General features: G+C 39.7%; 1 pseudogene; it reads right to left on the bottom strand.

The window, feature by feature from the left end:
- Positions 1-3,222: 3,222 nt before the first annotated feature.
- LOC148013771 (uncharacterized) overlaps positions 3,223-21,450 on the bottom strand; it is an 89,708-nt pseudogene continuing 71,480 nt past the window's right edge.

Below are 21,450 nucleotides of genomic sequence, written 5' to 3'. Positions count from 1 at the left end.
AATATCCACTAGTTAAGCATTATGAGCAAAATATTAGACCAATCAACCCCTCTAGTTTTACTCTTCAATGTCCTTCGGGCTATTGCCTTTATTACTCTCATCTATTTTTGGTTTGCTTTGCTAGATGTATAGAAACCAATGGCGGATGAAAGGAAAGAGGAAGAAAATAAAAGCTAAAATTTTATTTTAGATGAAATGCATGAGGAAGAGGTATCAACATGTGAAATTGATTTCAAACCTGGACATTTGTGTGGATGGAGTGTGAGGTGTTTCCCTATGTGAAAGAGGTATTGGGAAAATTGGATAATTTTCAAACTCCAAATTGGAAGAAATGCTTTTATGTGAATCTTGTAATGGGGACAAATGTTATTTGAGCTATTTTAATGCAAAAAGGTAAGGTCTCTCAATATATCAAGTCAGTCTCTTTTGCAAGCATAGTGATGAGAGAGGTAGAGTTTTCAAAATCAAGAAGGTAGAAATTTCAAGATCAAGTGCATAGTACGTATCAATTGAACCACCAGACTTGCGCTTGAGTTTAAAAACCCATTTAGTGTCAGTAACCTTCTTGCTAGTTAGTAACAACCATCTCAGGACTATTTTGAGGCATTTATAACATCCCTTTCTTGCTTAACTACCTAGTCCACTGCTAGAGACAAAACATGATCAACCAAGGACTAAGTAAGTGGAGCAACAACAGCTTGCTATAATACATCCATTTCTACATTTAGAGTAGGGTCAGATCCCAATACAAGTGGCAAAAGGCCTTGAAAGACATCACTAGACTCATAGGTGGCTTGCATCACAAATTGATCTTGAGAACAAGCAACATTTTCAGCAAAAATGGCATCTCCATGGACATAAATATTTCAACTACAAGGATCATACAAACTGCAGCCTTTGCTCTCCAAATTGTATACAATAAAAATACAATTAAGTGCTTTAAAAATTAAATACCAATGTAGCATCCAAAGTTCCTGAGAAGCATCAAGTAGCCATAGGTATATACTTGTGCAAATAAATAAGTGAGAAATATAGCTTAGAAAGCAACTCCAAGCAAGGACCAAACACTTATCAATATATTAGCATCAAATCAATATCAGGTAAGCATATCAGATGAGGAATAAGCACTCAATACAATTGTTTTCCTATAGTATCGAGCATGCTATCACATAGTATTTTATTAATTTTAATGGAAGAGAGTAATGTACTTTATTTTTTATTAATGGCTATTTTAATATGTATGCATTATGAGTGACTGTGGCTATAGAGCAAGGCTGGTGACCATAAAGACCATGCTATGAGCTAGTGGACTATCACTGATGATCTGCACGCAGCCATGGCGGACTACAAGGAGTTGTCTGATGGAGCATTAGACACTGTAATTGAGTTATTGGGGAGGGCATTGCAGCCCATGCATCCTGGGGAGGACATGTTGTCTTAGCCACCTGCAGGAGGAGGCACCTCTTCAGCTAGAGGTAATGCCATAGCATATTCGTAAGCATCTCAAACGATAAAATAGAAAGCATCTCAAACAATAAAAATAGTAATCTAAAAATCTTAATTTCTCCTTGATTTCTGTGTATACATTAGGTCTCCTATACCTTTGCTAGGACCATCAAGCCAGCCCGTACTTCCTGATGCACCTCCTATTACTTAAGAGACACATAGGTATATCCTTTACAACAACAACACATCAAGTTAAGTGTGCTTTTCAATAATCAAGAATTCATTGTCATATATTTCTATTGCATGCAAGCATCCACAGAGCAACACATCGCCGCTTGATTACTTGATAGGTGACGATGAAGCCCAGCAATCTCAACCACCACAATCTACAGTTGGAGTCTTATTGCACTGTTGTACCTACACCCTAGGTGTTACCTGCTACATTGTGCCCGATAGTTCCATTGACTACTCAAGAGCAAGCATTGCCTTTTGACATCGGATGGGAGAGCTATCCTACTCCTAGATGCCACGCGTCCACATTCCATGGGGATAAGTATTAATTAACATAAAAATGATAAATTATGTTTATTTAAAACTACTAATGGGCCTTGTTTTTCAATGCAGTGATCAGATCAAGGATGACAAGAAATATGTTATCAGCATACTAGAGACGAAGTATGGGATAGGATGGAGCCATAAGTGGCTTTGCCGGGCAATGTCTCCTCTTATGGGCCATCGACGCGACTGTGCATGGTAAGAAGCTTTGACATGAATGTGTGTGTGTGTGTGTGTGTGTGTGTGTGTATGTGTGAGGAAAGAAAGTTATATTAACTTCTATAAAAGGACAGGTTGGCCTATGAGACCAAAAAGTTACAAATAGAATCTCTGAAAAGTTTTCCAATTCCAGTAAAGCAACTATCTAGTGCTATGGTAAACTAAGTGAGTAGGTAGGTACAAAATGATATACAGACTAGATACAATCTCGATGCACTTCAAGTGTAGTGTGGAACTACTCATGGAGTGTGGTCATTCTAAGATGTCCCTCATGGGCCTATCTAGCATGGAGAGACTCAAGCGGTGAGGTATGGCCTCCCAATGGCATGTCACCCCATCCCTCAATAGGCATTGAAAGAGGTATCTCCAATGAGAATCTATCCACACGTAGGTTGCAAATGCGCAACACCATCCGTCGAAGGAGTCATGTGCTGTCCGTCTCTTGAAGCAATCAAGGTAAAATAAAATGCACCGAACCGTGGTCGTAATTGGGATAGTAATGTTATCACCCTATCTTCAAAAGTGATCACCTTCCCCGCATTGTGCACTTGCATCTCAAGCTGCCTCATCTTGTTGACGTGCTCCCGCATTGAAGATGACTTGTTTGGACTCAAAGTCTGCATCTGAACATCCAACAAAACCCTCTTCATGACAGTCACCTGGTTGTACATTTTGTCCAGCTCTAGCCATATCTCCTTAGCCACCATCAAGTGCTCTATGTGGGCAATCACGATTGTAGTACATAAGAGAAAGAGAAAGGAATGGATACGGGCATTAAGCTTATCCCATATGAAAGAGTCTGAGGGGAATTGAACCCTAACACTAGCCATATTTGGCTATCACCACGAGACTCCCCATCCACCCTCCCTTGTTTGTAAGAGTACAATGAAAAAAAGAAATCATGCTCACATAATGAAATATTAAGAGTTGGATACATTACCAAGTGTTGGAAATAATAAGCATCCCTCGAAATTGGTTGATTCATAGGTTTTTTGACTAATGCTAGTAATCCTCATTGTCATCTCTGAGATTGATTGTCAATAGAATCTCATCTTCATTATCCTTTTTGACTTCATCAATCTCCTCAGTTGTTAAACTTGTATTGATGTTCATTTCCATCGCAGGCTTGGCGTCCATTGTTTCCTCCTGTTTTGGTGTCTACAATGTCAAAGTGTGGCTTTTTCTCATTTTGAACGTCAACAAGGTCATCATGATCAGAAAGAATAACTCTATGACTATTCGACGTTGATGCATTTTGATCGGAAGGTGAAATCAATTCATCCCAATCATCAGCCACTATGTCAGTGCTATCAAACAACTGTGGACCTCTAGGCTGGACATGCACAACTTGCCACCAAGGATGAGCATCTGCATTCTTGTAGAAGAACGTATGTTCAACATGAACTAGCAAAATATATGGCTCCTTTGAATCCTATATTAAATTGGAGGAATCGACAAACCAAAATCCGGATTGCTCTTATCTCATTGTGGCATTACTACCTTTGTACTTTGCTCAAAACCAATCCACCTTCAAAACCACCTATTAAAACACGTGAATTGAAGCTTTAGAATTATGAATAAATTAAAGAAGTCTAGATGTCATGATTACACAATTCAAGAGAGTTTTTTTATTTACATGCTTGAAGTTATGATAGGATACTTCATAAATGCCTACTATGGTTCCCACGTAGCCAAGTTCAATGTCGACAAGATTTGTGTCTCTTGAACTTGCACATGATACTTGCTTGAAAGAGGCAACACACAAGAATCTTGAGTGAGACGTAAGTCGTCAATATTCTTCACCCTTGATGTTGTCCATAAGCCCACATGTTTGTATACATGCAACCCTGAACTAACAAATAAACCATAAAACAGTAATTGATATAAAATCCACTTGTTTAGTTCAGAGTTCTCGAAACTTTTTTTAAAAAGATTGCCTATCTTTCACACCCAATCATAAACTCTCTCTGTTCATCTGAGATAGGCCTATGATTTCTAATCGCCCATTGCATAGGGGTGCATATCCAATCCATGAAAGAAGGTGTGCCCTCACCTTCATTTACATTGGCTTGACATCTTGATCTCCTCTTTCTACATCTACCAACTTGTTTGCTTGCAAGTTTTGCATTGTACTCATCAACGAACTATTGCATGCATTCGCTATTGTAGACTATGAAAGTAGATATATCCAATTTGTCTTGGACCTTGAGGGCGAAAGGGACTCCCTAACTAGACAATAACTTGTCTAACATGGTAGAAGAAGACTTAGTTGTCCATGCACATGGAGCCTCCTCATTAGTTGGCTCTAGGTATTTAGAGATATAATACATGCATTCCTCGAGTGCCCATCCCTCGGCCATGGAACCCTCTAGTTTTGCCCTTTTGCGTACATAATTTTCTAGAACTCCCATAAATCTCTCACCCCAAAACATCCATCTAATGCTCACAACATCGGCGATCTCTATCTCGTCCACTACATGGATCAGAACATGAACCTAGATATCAAAAAAGGACGTTGGAAGCTCCTTCTCCATTAAACAAAGAAGCTCTATACATTTGCGCTTCCTTTGTGGAATGGACCCTTTGTCAATTTCTTTAGATGTAATCCATCTATAGAGGAGAAAAAATATATTAGACTGGTGCATAGATCGGATGCTGTATGCTCGCGTAGTGAACGCCAGAAGGTCCCCAAGAACAAAAGAACTCTACTTTTTGCACAAAACTCAAGGTAGAAAACATGCACGACATGAACAAGAGACCAATTGGGTGCAATCTCCCCCCATGCCTTATGTGAGCACTCCACCAAGCATGTATTTTATGTATTAATCATCTTCAAGCTCAAATAATAGCCCAAATTACAAAATAGAACGCTTTTGGCTTTTGAGTTTGCTTTAGAACAAAATAGAAATAAAGCTAATGGGCAGGCGCCCAAATAGTCAGGCATACCCAATACAATGTCAAAATACAAATATCATAATCGTGCGCCCATGCGCATACGAAATAATAAATAAATATCCAATGCCTTAATAAATAGGCGCGACAAAATATAGGCGCCATGCCTAAGGTATGTGCCCATCAAAATATAAGTGATAACTCGAATACACGCTATCCTCCAATGCTTTCCTCGGCCACTGCTGCTATCTCTACACATCAACTGAAGCATTCACAATCGTTAGTAAAATAATACAATTAAACCGACAAAAGTGAATACCTCGCAGTCTTTGCCTACATAAATAAATCAACTGGTTAGAAATCAATCCTAACCTTAATTTATCACGAGTGCACACTCTAAACTCATAAACGTTTATTAATTTAATATGTATTTTGCGGAATCACCCGCTATGGAATCAATCATGTACACACTAAATTAATGAAACGCTTGAAAAGGATAGGCATCCCCATCAACTTCTCGCACAAAGAATCCACTTTGTGTATGAGCCCTGGTCAACAAAGTTTACGGAATCCACCGTAAAACCTCACGGAATCCACCATAGCACAGAATCCACCGTGAAATATGCCTCCTGTTAGTGGCTTCTGTTTGTCCATTAGTTTTAGGATGAAATGCAAATGAGAAATCAATCTTTGTTCCTAGGTTAGCAAACAAAGTAATCCAAAAGTTGTTACAAAATCTAGAATCATGATCAGAAATAATAACTTTTGGTAATCCATGATTAGTGAAAACAGTTTTCAAAAACAATTGTGCTGCCTGAGACGCTGTTAAGTTTTCTTACATGGAATGAAATATGCTTGTTTACTAAACCTGTCTACTACAGTCCAAATCATATCATGGTTAGCTTTGGTGTTAGGTAAACTAGTAATAAAATCCATCTTGATGGAATAGATAAAGGCATAAGTAAACCATACTGTTTACCATGATGTCTCTTAACTCTTTGACAAACCAAACATTCAGAAACAAAGTTAGATACATCAGTGTCCATATGTGGCCAATAAAAATCTTCAGTCAATATACGCAAAGTAGATATGATATCTCTATGACCTTGATATGGAGGACAATGAATCTCATTCAAAATAAAAGATCTAAATGGAATTGTAACACATAATCTCTTTTCATAAAACATGAATCCATCATTGTAAGACAGTGAATCAATAGGAATCCAGTTATTTCCAACTAACTTATTCCAATCAGCATGAAAAGTAATGTCCTGATGATAAGGTTCTTTCATAGGAGTTAGAGAATCAAATGATATAACAGAGATATTATGAATGGTAGGTCTTCTACTTAAAGCATCAGCTACTACATTTTCTTTACCTGGTTGATATTGAATAAGAGGATGAAAACTCTAAATAAAAGCTGTCCATTTGATATGTCGATCAGATATTTGGGGTTGACTAAGTAAATGTCTAATACTTTGTTGATCAAACTTAATCATAAACTCAGAACCCATTAAGTAATGTTTCCATTGTCTTAAAGCTTGTACAATAGCTAACAATTCTTTATCATATGTGGAATATTTAAGTTCGAAGGGTTTCAATTTACAGCTAGAATAGGCTATGGGATGATTATCTTGCATAAGTATAGCTCCTATTCCAAATCCACTAGCATCAGTAACTACTAAAAAGAATGGTCTATTAAAATCAGGTAGTTGTAATACAGGAGCATGGGTTAATGCATGTTTCAATAAATCAAAAGATTTCAGTTGATTATCAGACCAATGATAAACAATACCTTTCTTTAAAAGTTTAGTCAAAGGCAAAGCAAGTAATGAAAAATTTCACACAAACTTCCTGTAAAAACTAGCAAGACCTAGAAAAGAACGTAACTCATGCACATTTTTGGGTATAGGTCAGTTCAATATTGCTTCTATCTTCTTAGGGTCAATCTTAATACCTTCTGATGACACAATATGAACTAGATATTCAATTTCTGTTTGAAAGAACTCACTCTTTTCCAGATTAGCATACAATTGATTATCTTTCAACAACTTGAAAACCAAAGAAAGATGTTCATAATGTTATTTTTCATTTTTACTGAATACCAAGATATCATCAAAGAATACTATAACACAATGCTGATATTTCAAAAATATGTGATTCATCATTCTACTAAATGTAGCAGGTGTGTTAGTCAATCCAAAAGGCATCACTAGAAATTCATAATGACCAAATTGTGTTCTAAATGCAGTCTTGAATATGTCAGATTTATCTAATCTCACCTGATGATAACCAGATTTAAGATCTATTTTACTAAATATGGCAAAACCTTATAGTTTATCCATAAGATCATCTACCCTAGGAATTGGATATCTATTCTTTACAGTAATCTTATTTAGGGCATGATAATTAATGCACATATGATAAGTATTATTATTCTTCTTTACCAACAAAACAGGTACGCCAAATGGAGAACTACTAGGTCTAATCAATCCTCTATTTAATAATTCCTCAACTTGATTTTTAATTTCTTTCTGCTCTATTTGGTTATGCCTATATGGTGCTTTACAAGGTGGTTGTGTACTAGGAATTAAATCTATTTTGTGGTCTTCAGGATGTGAAGGAGGTAATCCAAGTGGTAGATCTTCAGCAAAACAATCTTTAAATTGTGCAAGGAATTCTTTATGCCTAGGGTGCATATATTTTTCTTTAGCTTGCAGTTCATTTAGCCAAATTAGATAAGATTTACTACTTTTGTGTAATGCACGTTTAGCTTGCGTATGAGTAAGTAGTGAAAAAGCATTAGATGCGTGCATACTATACAATGTAATGTGTTTTCCTTGAAAATGAATATTAATTGAATGCATGGAATAATCTATGTCAGGATTATGTTGATGACGCCAAGGCATACCTAGGATAATATCACTGGACTGTAATGGTACAACTAGAAAATTCCTTTTTTCAGTGTATTCACCAATTTGAATTTTTAAATCATGCACTTCTTGTGTTCCATTATACCTTGTGCCTAAGAATGCTGCTTTAATGTGATAATGCGTAGGAACAGTTTGTAATTTCAATTCTTTCACTAACTTTGCAGAAATAAAATCATGTGTACTACCATCATCATGCAAAATAATCTTTTATTTTCCATGCACTAAACATTTCATTGTCAACAAAGAATGTGGAGTTGGCATACCTGGTAAAGTATCCGAAGGAGTAGTAATGTCATCCTCATCTTCCGTAAAGTCAGGCATTTCCTCATGTTCTTCATCTTCCATTGCTCCAAGATAGTTGATATGGACAGGTGGCTTCTTCGATTGGCAATTGGCTGCTAGGTGTCCAAGTTGATGGCATTTGTAACACACTATAGGTTTGGCTTTAGATACATTGTTTGCAATGGCAAGAAGTCTAGGAATATTAGGATTTGGTTGTGAAGATGGCTTTGGGTTTTGATTGGTATTTGATGGCAAAGCAGGTGGTTTTGTCCAAGACTTACGGAAAGATGATGAAGGAAATCGACTTTGATTGAATCTTCTAAAATTTGAATTGAATTGCTTAGAACCACAGTTACCATTTGCTTGAAATGGTTGTGGACGCTTGTCTCTTCCTTGAATCTTGTCTTCAGTGTCATGAGCTAAATAAATTGCATCTTCAAGAGTTGCAGACTTGAACATATTGACTTCAGCGTAGTAATGCCCAAGTAATCCAGACATATGCTTGCGGTTGTGAGTCACTTCAAGTACGTCTTTAAGCATGCGTAATTGAAGTAAGGCATTCCAAAAGCATTCGGTGTACTGAGAAATAGGCTCACGATCTCTTTGCTGAAGAAGGTCCCATTGCTTTATGGCTTTTTCATGGAATTGTGGAGGAAGGAAATTCTGCATAAACTTCTTCTTGAAACTCTCCCAGGTAGTGGGACAATCTATGCTCTTACGAACCGCGGTCCACCAAAGAGATGCTCTATCCACTAAATGATTAGTGACACACTTGATTTTATCTTTTTCAGCGTATGTTTCCTCATGAAAGTAATCATCAAACTGACTGATGAATGCAAGAACAATCTTTCCATCTCGAGTGCCAGTGAAAGTACGGAATTTGAAATTTCTTTTACTTATCTTTGTTTCTTTGCGGATGGATTGAGCTTCGAGAGTCGCATCGATGGTATGTCGGATAAGATCTTCAAGTTGTGGTCCATCTTTGTCGGTAGTCGATCTTTGTAAATTGGCCAATTGAACTTGCAATGCTTGCCGGGCTCTTCGTTCTTCGTCCAATTGCATCATAATTAAATCCAACTTTTGTTCCATCGTAGGTTCAGGAAGATCACCTTTAGCCATTAAATCATCCATATTTTGTTCTGTCATCCTGTAAAAATTCAAAAGACCTCACACTCTCAAAATCCAATTAGCCGGATGAGTGTAGCTCAAAGTCGGGTGTACAAGGCTTATAGATTTTTGTTTGGCTTTCATGGTCTTCGACTTTTGCAGTTGCGGGATTTGAAATCTTCGTAAAATCTGTGTATGACCTTTTGCGTGTGCTGAAATTGGTTCAGCAAGTCTGTGTATGTGAATAGAGTCTTCCAGGGAACAAGTTTGCAGTTTAGTGCTTCTGTGCAGGAACAGCCCTTATGGGAGTTTTTGGCACAAGTCAGTTCTGACTTCTGGTGACTTGCTGGACTTACAGAGTTACAGAACTTATGAAACTTGATCAACTTGAAGTTTGTTATGACTTAAGACTTGCTTGACTAAGCTTAAAGCTTAGTCTTGACTGAAACGACGAATTTTAGGGGGGGGGCCCATTTTTTTCACCAGCGGAAATCACGCTAAGGTCCTGCTCTGATGCGCCAATTTTAAAATTTGTTGAGCTAAGTTTTTTAAAAGCTTAGCCTTGAAGCTTTTAAGCTTAATAGAAAATTTAAAACTTATCTCTTTGATCTGTGAAAAGAAGACTTGGTAGAAGGAGATGTTGACGTGGTCCTCCGCTGTTTCAGGCCAATCCTTCGCGATCAAAGACTGTAAACAGAGGTTCTTGACCGCCAGGAATCCACCCTTATCGACCATTCACGATGAGACTGACCGTAGAGCTTGATCATTCCAGGAGCTCCGCCTTCGCACAAGATGGGTAGCAATTGGAAGATCTTGATCTCAACTTCGCTCTGATACCACTGGTGCACAAATCGAATGCTGTATGCTCGCGTAGTGAACGCCAGAAGGTCCCCAAGAACAAAAGAACTCTACTTTTTGCACAAAACTCAAGGTAGAAAACATGCACGACATGAACAAGAGACCAATTGGGTGCAATCTCCCCCCATTCCTTGTGTGAGCGCTCCACTAAGCATGTATTTTATGTATTAATCATCTTCAAGCTCAAATAATAGCCCAAATTACAAAATAGAATGCTTTTGGCTTTTGAGTTTGCTTTAGCACAAAATAGAAATAGAGCTAATGGGCAGGTGCCCAAATAGTCAGGCATACCCAATACAATGTCCAAATACAAATATCATAATCGTGCGCCCATGCGCATACGAAATAATAGATAAATATCCAATGCCTTAATAAATAGGCGCCATGCCTAAGGTATGCGCCCATCAAAATATAAGTGATAACTCGAATACACGCTATCCTCCATTGCTTTCCTCTGCCACTGCTGCTATCTCTACACATCAACTGAAGCATTCACAATCATTAGTAAAATAATACAATTAAACTGACAAAAGTGAATACCTAGCAGTCTTCAGCTACATAAATAAATCAACTGGTTAGAAATCAATCCTAACCTTAATTTATCACGAGTGCACACTCTAAACTCATAAACGTTTATTAATTTAATATATATTTTGCGGAATCACCCGCTATGGAATCACCCATGTACACACTAATATAATGAAAAGCTCGAAAAGGATAAGCATCCCCATCAACTTCTCGCACAAAGAATCCCCGATCAACAAAGTTTACAGAATCCACCGTAAAACCTCATGGAATCCACCGTGGCACGGAATCCACCATGAAATACGCCTCCTGGCATTATAGACATTTTTTGAATGTTTTTGTACTAAAAATTAACGGGCAAACGAATACCTTGTAAGTGACCCAAGTCAGTAAATGATATCTGGGACGCCTTTTATAGTGCATCCTTCAATAACAAGGGGTAGGACATGCTGCACATATGAATCCATGATAAGATCGATGAACGAAATAAGGAAGGTATTCAAAATTACTTTCAAATATTGGGAGAGATTTACCTTCAAAAAATTATGCCAATTATGTGTTTTTAGGCCAGACAAGCTCCTGTCACATCTACTGTGAACATGTTTTGACAAGATGCACCATACCCTGTAGGTGTATGAATAGATTGAATTTGTTAGTTGAGAGTTTGCATCTCTTCCAATGTGAGCACCCATGGGGCGGGCTCATAAGTTTTCTCACTTGTAGTTTCATCAAGTTGTGGCCATATATTAGGCTTCAAGTTTTGGTTCATTAAGTCATTTCTTGCTACAATTGTGTCTTTCAAACCAACAAGGTGTTGCCATAAGGAATGAGCAATGTTCTTAATTATATGCATAAGATCAAGAAGATGACAAATCTTCAAATCCTTCCAATATTCTACAACATACCATATCAGGGGACTTAATGCCAAAGAATGTTTTTCTCTAGCTTGCATCTAGACACTTGCATCTAGACATCATCGCTCTCATCACCGCTTATGATTTTCGACTCCAGATCAATAGAGGATCCATCAATCCACTTTTGATACCAATCCGTTGGTGTCATCTGCATGGAACATCTCCCATTCTCCACCTTTCCATGAAAATGCATGGCTTGTCCCCTGCTTCATAAATGATGATTTGTAGGCAAAAATCGTCTATGTCAAAGATAGATATTTTTGTTGAGACTTTTGATATATGTCGATCTCAACCAATCCTCACATGGAGGACAAGCTTTATAACCCTTGGTAGATATCCCTACAAAAATAAAAAATAAAAAAATTGAATAACTTGCTTGACAAACATCTTAAAAACAAATGAGACAATGTGTATATGTTGAATGGTGTACATGAGCAAACACCATATCCTCAAAAGTCATGGATAGTCCATGTTACAATTCCACAAATGACGAATTGTCTTTGACCTCTGCTTTTGGACATATCCACGACATCAATCCCTCTCCATAGATCTTGAAGATCATCAATGAGAGGGGCCAAACAAACATTAAGGTCTTTAACTTGACGTTTTCCCAAAATTAAGAGGGAGAGCATTAAATGCTCCTTCTTAATACTGAGATAAGGGGCAAATTATAGTTAATAACTACCACCGACCAAGTAAACCATTTACTTGATCTTATGGAGAATGGATTCACACCATCCAATCCTATGCCCATCTTAATATTGTGTGGTTCTTTTGCAAAATTTGACTAGTGTAAATCAATGTGCTCAAATGCAAGACTATTGGATGGAATTTGCATTACTCCATCTTTTCTCTTATGTTCCACTCTGCAAGACATAAGCTTAGCTAGTTTTGGACTTTGAAACATATGTTTTATACGTGGAGCCAAGGAAAATTTCCTTAATACCTTTCTAGGAACCTTACCTTTGCCTTCTTTATAATGAGATGTTCGACATTCTAGGCACGTCATATCATCCTTGTATTGACCTCTATACAAGATATAGTCGTGGGGACATGCATCTAGAGATTTATAGTCAAGTCCAAGACTATTTATCATTTTTTTTAACCGCACCATGCAACGTAGGGAGTGATTGCTTGAAGGTAGGAACTTCTCATAGAGTAGCCTATAAGTCAATTACAAAAGCTATCAAGCATAGGAAATAATAAAAAGCATAATCACACAACAATGAAATGGAATCTACTAAAACAAGTATGTCACATACTTCAAAAGCATCGTAACATATACATTACTCCATCCAAATTGATTTTGAAGATTGAGAATAAGTAAGCTTGCACTTAGACGTGTTGATTGGCTTCTTGTATAGATATGCTTTAAAGCTTCTTCTTGAAGATATTTCTCGTTGTTGGGAATATCACTCACACCATCATTTTGATACCAATCATCAACAAAATTAGCCATGATGTCATCATCGTCAAAGATGCCATTGCATGGATCAAAATCCTTGGAATATTATTATTTTAATCTTGCATACATGTTAGGATCATGCCTACGTAGGATCCTCATGCACTCTACTAACATACGTGATGTGCCATGTGAAGGTTGATTTATGACATCATCAATATGCTGCATATTTGAAGGCAAAGAAGACATACATCAATGAAATGCTTTGACCATAAAAGGAGAGAGAGACACACACGTAAGTGTAATGAAAGAGACCTAACTATCCTAACTAAGGGGAAGGAGAGAGAGAAGGATTGCAGGAGAAGAGGGAGAGGAGAGAGAGAGAGGCAAGAAGAAGAGAGAGAAAGAGGGAAAAAGGAAGAAGAAGAAGAGGAAGGAGAAGAAGCCATGGAAGCTTGAGAAGGTGAAAAGAGAGTTTCTTGATAATTTCTGTGATGCCTCAAAATACCCTCTTACACCTTATATACCGTCACTGTGACTGGTATGTTCCCATGCCATGTTCCCGTGATCCCCGTTCATTACAAACCATCTCGTCTCATAAAGTTTTTGTCCTCAAAAACAAGGGATGTGGTCATGTCCTGTAAGGGTGTGCTGTAGGAAATCATCCATAACTTTCTGTGAGATACTTCAAATGGGACAATTGAGGTGTCATTACGGATCCCATGAGATGTACTTTCAGCCCATGTGGGTGGGATGGGGCTGCAATTAGGTCAGGACCAAAACTGTTACAAAATATAGGGCTATCCAGAAATTACTAGTGTGTTGTCCCAGATGGTATGGCTGGAGAAAAACAACCATAACTTCCTCTAGGGAACTCCAATCGGGGCAAGTAAGGTGTACTCAGTCCATGTATGGGGGATGGGGTTGAAAATGGACCAGGACCAAAACTGGTGCAAAACAGGTGGCTTTCCAGACGCAGAATGCAGCCCAAAACAAGTGTCATGGTTAAGTTCCAGCCACCAATACGGCCTCCTTGAGGTGTGAAAATTCATCCAAGATAGATGTTGGGTGCCAAGAGGCTTCCTCTATTGGTAGGCTTTGCCATTCGATCAAGTATTCATGTTTGGAATGGGTGCGGAGTTGCTTTTAACATTGCTCAATGACTGCTTCAGGAATATACTGGATAAGGCCCTCCTCATCTATGGGTGGTAGCTCCTCTACATAATCTTTGGGAGTGCCAATGAAAAGTTTCAATTGGCTCACATGGAAGACATCATGGATCTTAGTAGTGGGAGGGAGTTGGAGACGGTAAGCCAAGTGTTTGAACTTCTTAATGATTTTGTAGGGCCCATAGTAACAGTGTGCCAACTTGTTGCAAGAACCGTCTTTTAGTGTAGCATAATGGGAATTGGGGACCTTGAGGAGTACCAATTCACCCTCTTGAAAGTCAAGGGGTCTTCTTTTTGCATCAGCATGGAGCTTTATGTGCTCTTGAGCCCTTTTGAGGTTTACCTTGCATTGTTGAAGTAAAGCTTGCATGCGGTCCAACTCTTCTTTTCCAAGGGGGTTGAGCTTTTCATTGAAGATCACGGTAGGAAGGGGCACCCTATAACCATACAATGCTTCGAAGGGAGAGACTCCAATGCTCGAATGAGTGGAGTTTTTGTAAGAAAATTTAGCCAAGTGTAGCCATACATCCCAAGAATTCTGCACGTCATGACAAAAATGTCGCAAATAGGTTTCAAGCCACTTATCCACTCACTTAGTTTGCCCATCCATTTGGGGATGATAGGCTATAGACGGAGCTGATTTGGTCCCCATGGAGCTGAAAATTGTGTGCCAAAATTGACTCATAAATTTGGTGTCCTGGTCATGTACTATGACGTGGGGTAAGCCATGCAACTTAAAAACATGCTCCATAAACTGAGTGGCAACTTGAGATGCTGTAAACTGAGATTTTGCAGGGATGAAATGGGCTGCTTTAGTGAGTCGGTCAACTACCACATAGATGCTATCCCACCCCTTTTTGGTTTTAGGTAAACGAGTGATGAAATCCATGGTAATGTGGGTCCATTTCCCTTCGAGGATAGGTAAGGGCTACAACAATCCACCCGGTTTAAGAGTGCTATCTTTATTTTGTTGACAAGGCACACATCTAGATACAAAGTCTATAACATCCCACCATAGGCCTTTCCAATGGAAGCTTTTTGAGACTCGGTCATATGTTTTGAAGACCCCTAAGTGGCCACAAATCGGTGAAGAATGCATCTCTTCAAGGATCCTTTGGGTGAAAGGAGAGGTATGGGGAATTACAATACGGCCATGGATCCAAATGAGGCCGTTATGGAGCTGATATTGGGAGTTGTCATCCATGACACCTTACTGTAATTTCTGAAAAAGAGGGCTGAATTCAGCATCAAGCAAGTATGCCTCTTGGAGCTCTTCAATCCAATCATGGTGGAGTTCAGTGATGGATGAAACCTTGCATGCCCACATGCGAGAGAGTGCATCAGCCACTATATTGTCCTTGCCACAGGTGTGGGTAATCTCAAAGTCATAGTTTTGTAGGGTAGCCACCCATCTACGTTGTTTGGGAGTGAGGTTGGGCTGAGTCAAGAAGTATTTGAGCACACGGTGGTCACTTTTCACCTTAAATCTACTGCCATACAAGTAGTGATGCCACTTTTTGATAGCATGAATGACTGCCAACATCTCCTGATCATAGACATGCAACTCTCTCTCTTTATCATCCAATTTTTGGCTCTCAAATGCTATTACCCCGTGTTCTTGCAACAAGACTGCACCAATACCCCATCCACTAGCATCATAGTGGATGGTAAAATCCTTTGAAAAGTTGGGGCATACGAGGATGGGGGCTGAAGTGAGCAAGTCTTTCAGCTGCTGAAAACTGCGGTCAACCAATTTATCCCATAGGAAAGCCTCTTTTGTCAGCCTGTTTGTTAACGAGGCTACAATTATGGCATAATGACAATTAAATCTCCGATAAAAAGAGGAAAGGCCAAGAAAACCATGCAAGGAGGTAGTGGTAGTGGGGGTGGGCTACTCCCGGATACATTGCACTTTCTTAGGATCAGCTTGGATGCCTTTTTCACTAACAATGTGTCCCAAGTACTCAACCTCTGTTTGCTTGAAGACACACTTGGTTTCTTTGGCAAATAGCCGACGCTCTCTTAGTACATCAAAAATTTGCTTGACATGCTTGAGATGCTCATGCACTGACTTGTTGTAAATGAGTATCTCATCAAAGAATACCAACACAAACTGGAAAAGCCATGGCTGTAATATTTTGTTCATTAAGCTCTGAAATGTGGTGGGTGCATTAGTGAGCCCAAATGGCATGACAAGGAAATGGTACAAGCCACAGTCACTTTGTAAGGTTGTTTTGACTTCATCACCCACCCTCATTCTGATTTGGTGGTAACCGGATCGCAAATCAATCTTGGTGAAGTAGCATGCTCCCTTGAGTTCATCAAGCAAGTCATCAATTCGAGGGATGGGGTATCTATTTTTTACGGTGATCTTATTGAGATCATGGTAGTCAATGCACAACCGGAAGGATCCATTCTTTTTCTTAACCAATAGAACTGGGGAGGCATAAGGGGAAGAGCTAGGCTCTATGAATCCCATTTCAGTGAGCTCCTTGACTTGCTTTGCTACTTCCTCTCTCTCACATTTAGAGAGTCGATATGGGGGTTTATTGATGGGCTTGGCATTGGGCTCCAAGTCAATCGAGTGATTCACTGATCTCTGAGGGGGAAGGGTAGTGGGGGGTTGAAATAGGTCCTCATATTCAACCAAAAGCGCTTTTAGCGCTGCATTTTTCTTCCCCAAGGTGTGTTGGTCATCACTATCCTTATGCAAATGCAAGACAAAGATGTGGGAGCGTTTCTTGAATTCCTTTTTGAGTTGTCTTGTTGTTATAAGCTCTGCAATTTCTTTGATTCCCTCCAAGTGTACAAGCTGCCCATGCATTACAAACTCCATATACAGCTGAGAGAAGTCCACAGAAATTTTTCCCAACTACTGAAGCCAATCACATCCAAAAACAACATCCACGGGGTCCATATCAAGGGTAATTAAGTCCACCTTTGCTGTGTAATTTTTGGCCAGCATAAGAGACACTTGTATGCATACATGGGAGCTCACTTCCTCATTTACATTGGCCACTTAAACCTGAAGATGTTGCTATAATTCAGTGAGAACACATGTCAAATGGCCAAAAGTCAATTTATTCACAAAACTGTGCGTGTTGCCACTATCTATGAGAATGTATACACTCTTGCCATCAATGTTACCATATAGTCATAGGGTGTTCGGGCTCACTAATGCACCCACCACATTTGGGCTCAAAGGGAAGCATGTCATCAATGGGGCAGCCACCGGGGTCAAAAGGAAACCTGTCCGGTGAGTCATAAAACTGATCGGTATCAAGATCCTCTTCATATTCAGCATTTTCAGCAAGTGTCATCATGGGAGAGTTGTCATGCAAGTCCTCTTCTAACTTGTCACTATCTTCTAGCACATACATGCTATTGAATTTGACAATGGCATTCTTAAAGGGGCATTTGGATGCATGATCAATCGTGTATTTATCCCTGTATTTAAAGCACAAGCCTTTAGCTTTTTGATCCTTGACAACTTCAGGAGGAGTGAGTTTTTGACGGTTAGGACTGAAGCCATTCCGTGTCTTATTTTCAGCATACTTTGGGTCACTTTTGGAGGGTGGTGCTATCCCAAAACTGCCATATTTCAAATCAGCATTAAAAGTGGGGTAAGTAGGGATTTTGGGGCTGCCATTCCCTACTTTGTTGATGAGATAATTACTAGCATATGGGGATTGCGTGATAGGATATCTTTGTTGTCCTGTAATGGGCTGCATGCCCTCATTGCGACAGTATTTCTGACCATAGCATTTGGCCAATTCTATGGCTGCAAATAGGGTGGCTGGATTTTGAGCCATTACATCAGCTGAGAGATGCACATCTAGCCCATAAATGTATTTATGCAATTTGGCCTCATCATTGACTGCCTCAGCATACATGGATAGGTTCATAAATTGGTTGGTGTACTCCCTCACGGTGAGATTTCACTGATCAAACTGATACCATTGCCTAGCCAAGCATTCTTTTTCCACCGGGGAGACAAAAACTTGGATCATATGCATCTTGAACTCTTCTCAATCACGAAACTGCTGATTTTCTCTTTGAACGAATCTCCACCATGTGTGGGCAAAACCTTCTAAATGAAGGGAGGCAAAAATAGGCTTCATCTCTCTTCAAACATGTCTTCATCACGATCCTCCTGGGCTGAGCTAGGATCACACTGAAGCTTCCATGGCAGCCATAGCCATAGCCAACTCTACTCTCATCACTTCATCTCCCAACTCTACTCTCACTGAAGCTTCCATGGCAGCCATAGCCAGCAGCACCCTGTTAGATTGAGCTGCTTATATCTCACTCCACAGGTCAAATCTCTTGGAGATTCCTTCTGGAAAAGTATTCCTCAACTCACAAATCTTCCCTGTATCACATCAATCCATGACATTTGGCTATCTAAAGCTCAGCATTGTGAAAATTCTCAATCTCTGCTCTGTGTTTGCCATAGCCAGACAGGACCTACCTCACTTGGAGCTTCAATAACTTCTCAACTAGGCCACTTTAGCTCTTGATTTCTTCTAGGGAATTGTTCTTCTACTCAAGGCGCTTCATCCTGGCACATAAATCGACCACATTGCTGCGCCCTGACCCCGACATTATGGAAATCTGCAATTTAGTGACTCATTGATTGCATGACTTACCCTTCTTGCAATTTTTATCAATAGGAATCAAACAAGAGCATGGTTAAGGATTAGAGTAAAATCCTGATCAATGGAAAAGAGATTGAAGATTATCTAGCTATGCATGCATTCCCAGGGTCTAGACTGAGGTGGGAATTCCATTGGCAATCATTGACCCAAGCAGTTCTTCCATCTCTCTCATCAAGTGCCTGAGCTCAACAATAGGATGTAAAAGAGAGAGGAAGAACTGATTGACATACCTTGTTCAAGCCTGGGGAAGAGTTAATGGTTGCCTCCTTCAAGAGCTCCGTGGTTGCCCCTCTTCTTGCTGGCCAAGATTGTATGGGGGGGTCTTCAAAGTCGTATATCTTCACTTGTTGAAGCTTGTGGCTGCTCCCAAGGATCCTGGGAAGAGTAAATTAAAGGGGATTCAGAGTGTTATGGGCTAGGCTGAAGGTTCAATGGCTGCCATGGCTGCTGCCCATAGTAGGGTTTGAGGAGCTGCCAAGAACTGATGGGGGGGTCAATACCCGTATTCAATCTTGTCCAAGGTGTGCCAAAACTAAGGAGTGAGGCAAGGGAGGGCTGGGGCTGAGCTGGAACAGTGGGAGAAGGCCAGGAAGATCAGCGCAAAATGCGCCGTGATTTTTGGGCTGCTCCCTGGAGGCTCTAGACAAGGTAGGCCAGGCTTTATGCTGCTCTAGATGTTGCTTAAGCTGAAGGGGAAGCACTGGGACCAACCATTCTTGCTGAGGAAGAGGGGGAAGCAAGATTTATAAGGTTCTTGGGCTAGAGGTTCCATGGCAACTTGGAGGACGGAGGAGAGAGAAGGTCTTCTTGAAAAGTAACTAAGTTTTTGGTCTTCTCTAACTGTGCTACACTCCTTTTTGCCCAAAACCCTCAAGAAACTTACATGAAAATTAGTGACGACCTGTCAAATTTGTCTGCCCACCTCCGGATGTGTCCATGGTTCTTGGGAAAGCTCCAAGAAGGGCTACCATAGTCTTCAAGAGGGCTGACAGCCTGCCTGAGTACTTCTGTGTACCTGTAAGAGAGATGTAACTGGAGTTTTCTAATTGTGGGAAACTGTGAGAGCCCTAAATCTATGGGAAAAGAGAAGGATCAAGGACAAAGCTCTCATACCACTTGTAAAGAGACCTAACTGTCTTACTAAGGGGAAGGAGAGAGAGAATGACTGCAAGAGAAGAGGGAGAGGACAGAGAGAGAGAGGCAAGAAGAAGAGAGAGAAAGAGGGAAAAAGGAACAAGAATAAGAGGAAGGAGAAGAAGCCATGGAAGCTTGAGAAGGTGAAAAGAGAGTTTCTTGATAATTTCTGTGATGCCTCAAAATATCCTCTTACAGCTTATCTACTGTCAGTGTGACTAGTATGTTCCCATGCCATGTTCTCGTGATCCCCGTTCATTACAGCAAGCACACACAATTCAATGGCTAAAAATTTAAGAATAATTAGAACCACACTTTATTGTACATATACAAAGCTTTCAAAGATTGCCCAAAAAGATTATAACATTATGAGACTATAGTACAGAAGTCCAAAATTGTAGTACAAGGTTCCAAAAAAATATATAATTTGTATACACTAGAGCTCCTAATCCTCATCTATAAAGGGTGCTCATGGAGACCTATGCCAACCATAATTAACTAACAATTCATCACCAGCACGCAATGATGTAATAGCATTCAAAACTATGTATCTTGGTACATCTCTACTCATATGTCATGGTTCATGACTATTTTCAATCTCTATAAATTTGCAATTAGTTTTTGCACTTCTTCCTCAGCTACTATGATCAAACTTGCTATGTTTACTTGAGAGTAAGGTCTCCCATCAATATAGAGACTTTTCCCCTTTGCATGTGTGATGACTCTCTTAGAAAGAGAGGTTGCATTGAGACACATTCCATAACTACTCATGCTCTGAATGTAGCGAGCAAGCTGATGCCATGGTACCCACCCATATATAGGTCCACAAAAAGACATAAGAGTGACCTCCGAATGAGGGGGCACATGTAAATCCTGTGCCAATAAATAGGTCTCATCCTACTCCATTGATAGTGGATGGATCAATTGTTAGAAATCAAGCTCACCGTCAGTGTGTCTTTATCTATGACCGACATATATGATAGCTAGTGTGTACAGCTGTCTACATGTGACTACATTAAATAAGTTGGGTTAGTAGTCAGTTAGTGACCTGACTAGAGTTAGTCTATCTAGTCTACATTTACACAAGGTCACTTTATCTTTGTATGGTGTGTGTTTTTCAGTTTAGAGTGTGTGGAACATGGAGGAATGAGCTTGAGAGCCTGAAGGCTCATGGATATGGTGTTTTCCCTGTCTCTCTCTCCTCTTTGAACATGGTATCAAAGCATTGCCAGGTTGAGCTCTCTGGAGCAGGAGGGAGTCAAGAAGACTTGAAGAAGCTGAAGAACAAGGTTTTTTGAAAACAAGAACAAGTTGCCATTACTCTGTCAAGGTATGCATTTGCTCATCTTGGACTCC

The sequence above is a fragment of the Lygodium microphyllum genome, chromosome 26 (assembly GCF_053477565.2).
Source record: "Lygodium microphyllum isolate KBCC chromosome 26, Lygodium_microphyllum_v1.1.10, whole genome shotgun sequence".
Lineage (NCBI taxonomy): Eukaryota > Viridiplantae > Streptophyta > Polypodiopsida > Schizaeales > Lygodiaceae > Lygodium > Lygodium microphyllum.
This window is presented reverse-complemented; position numbering and strand designations above follow the sequence as displayed.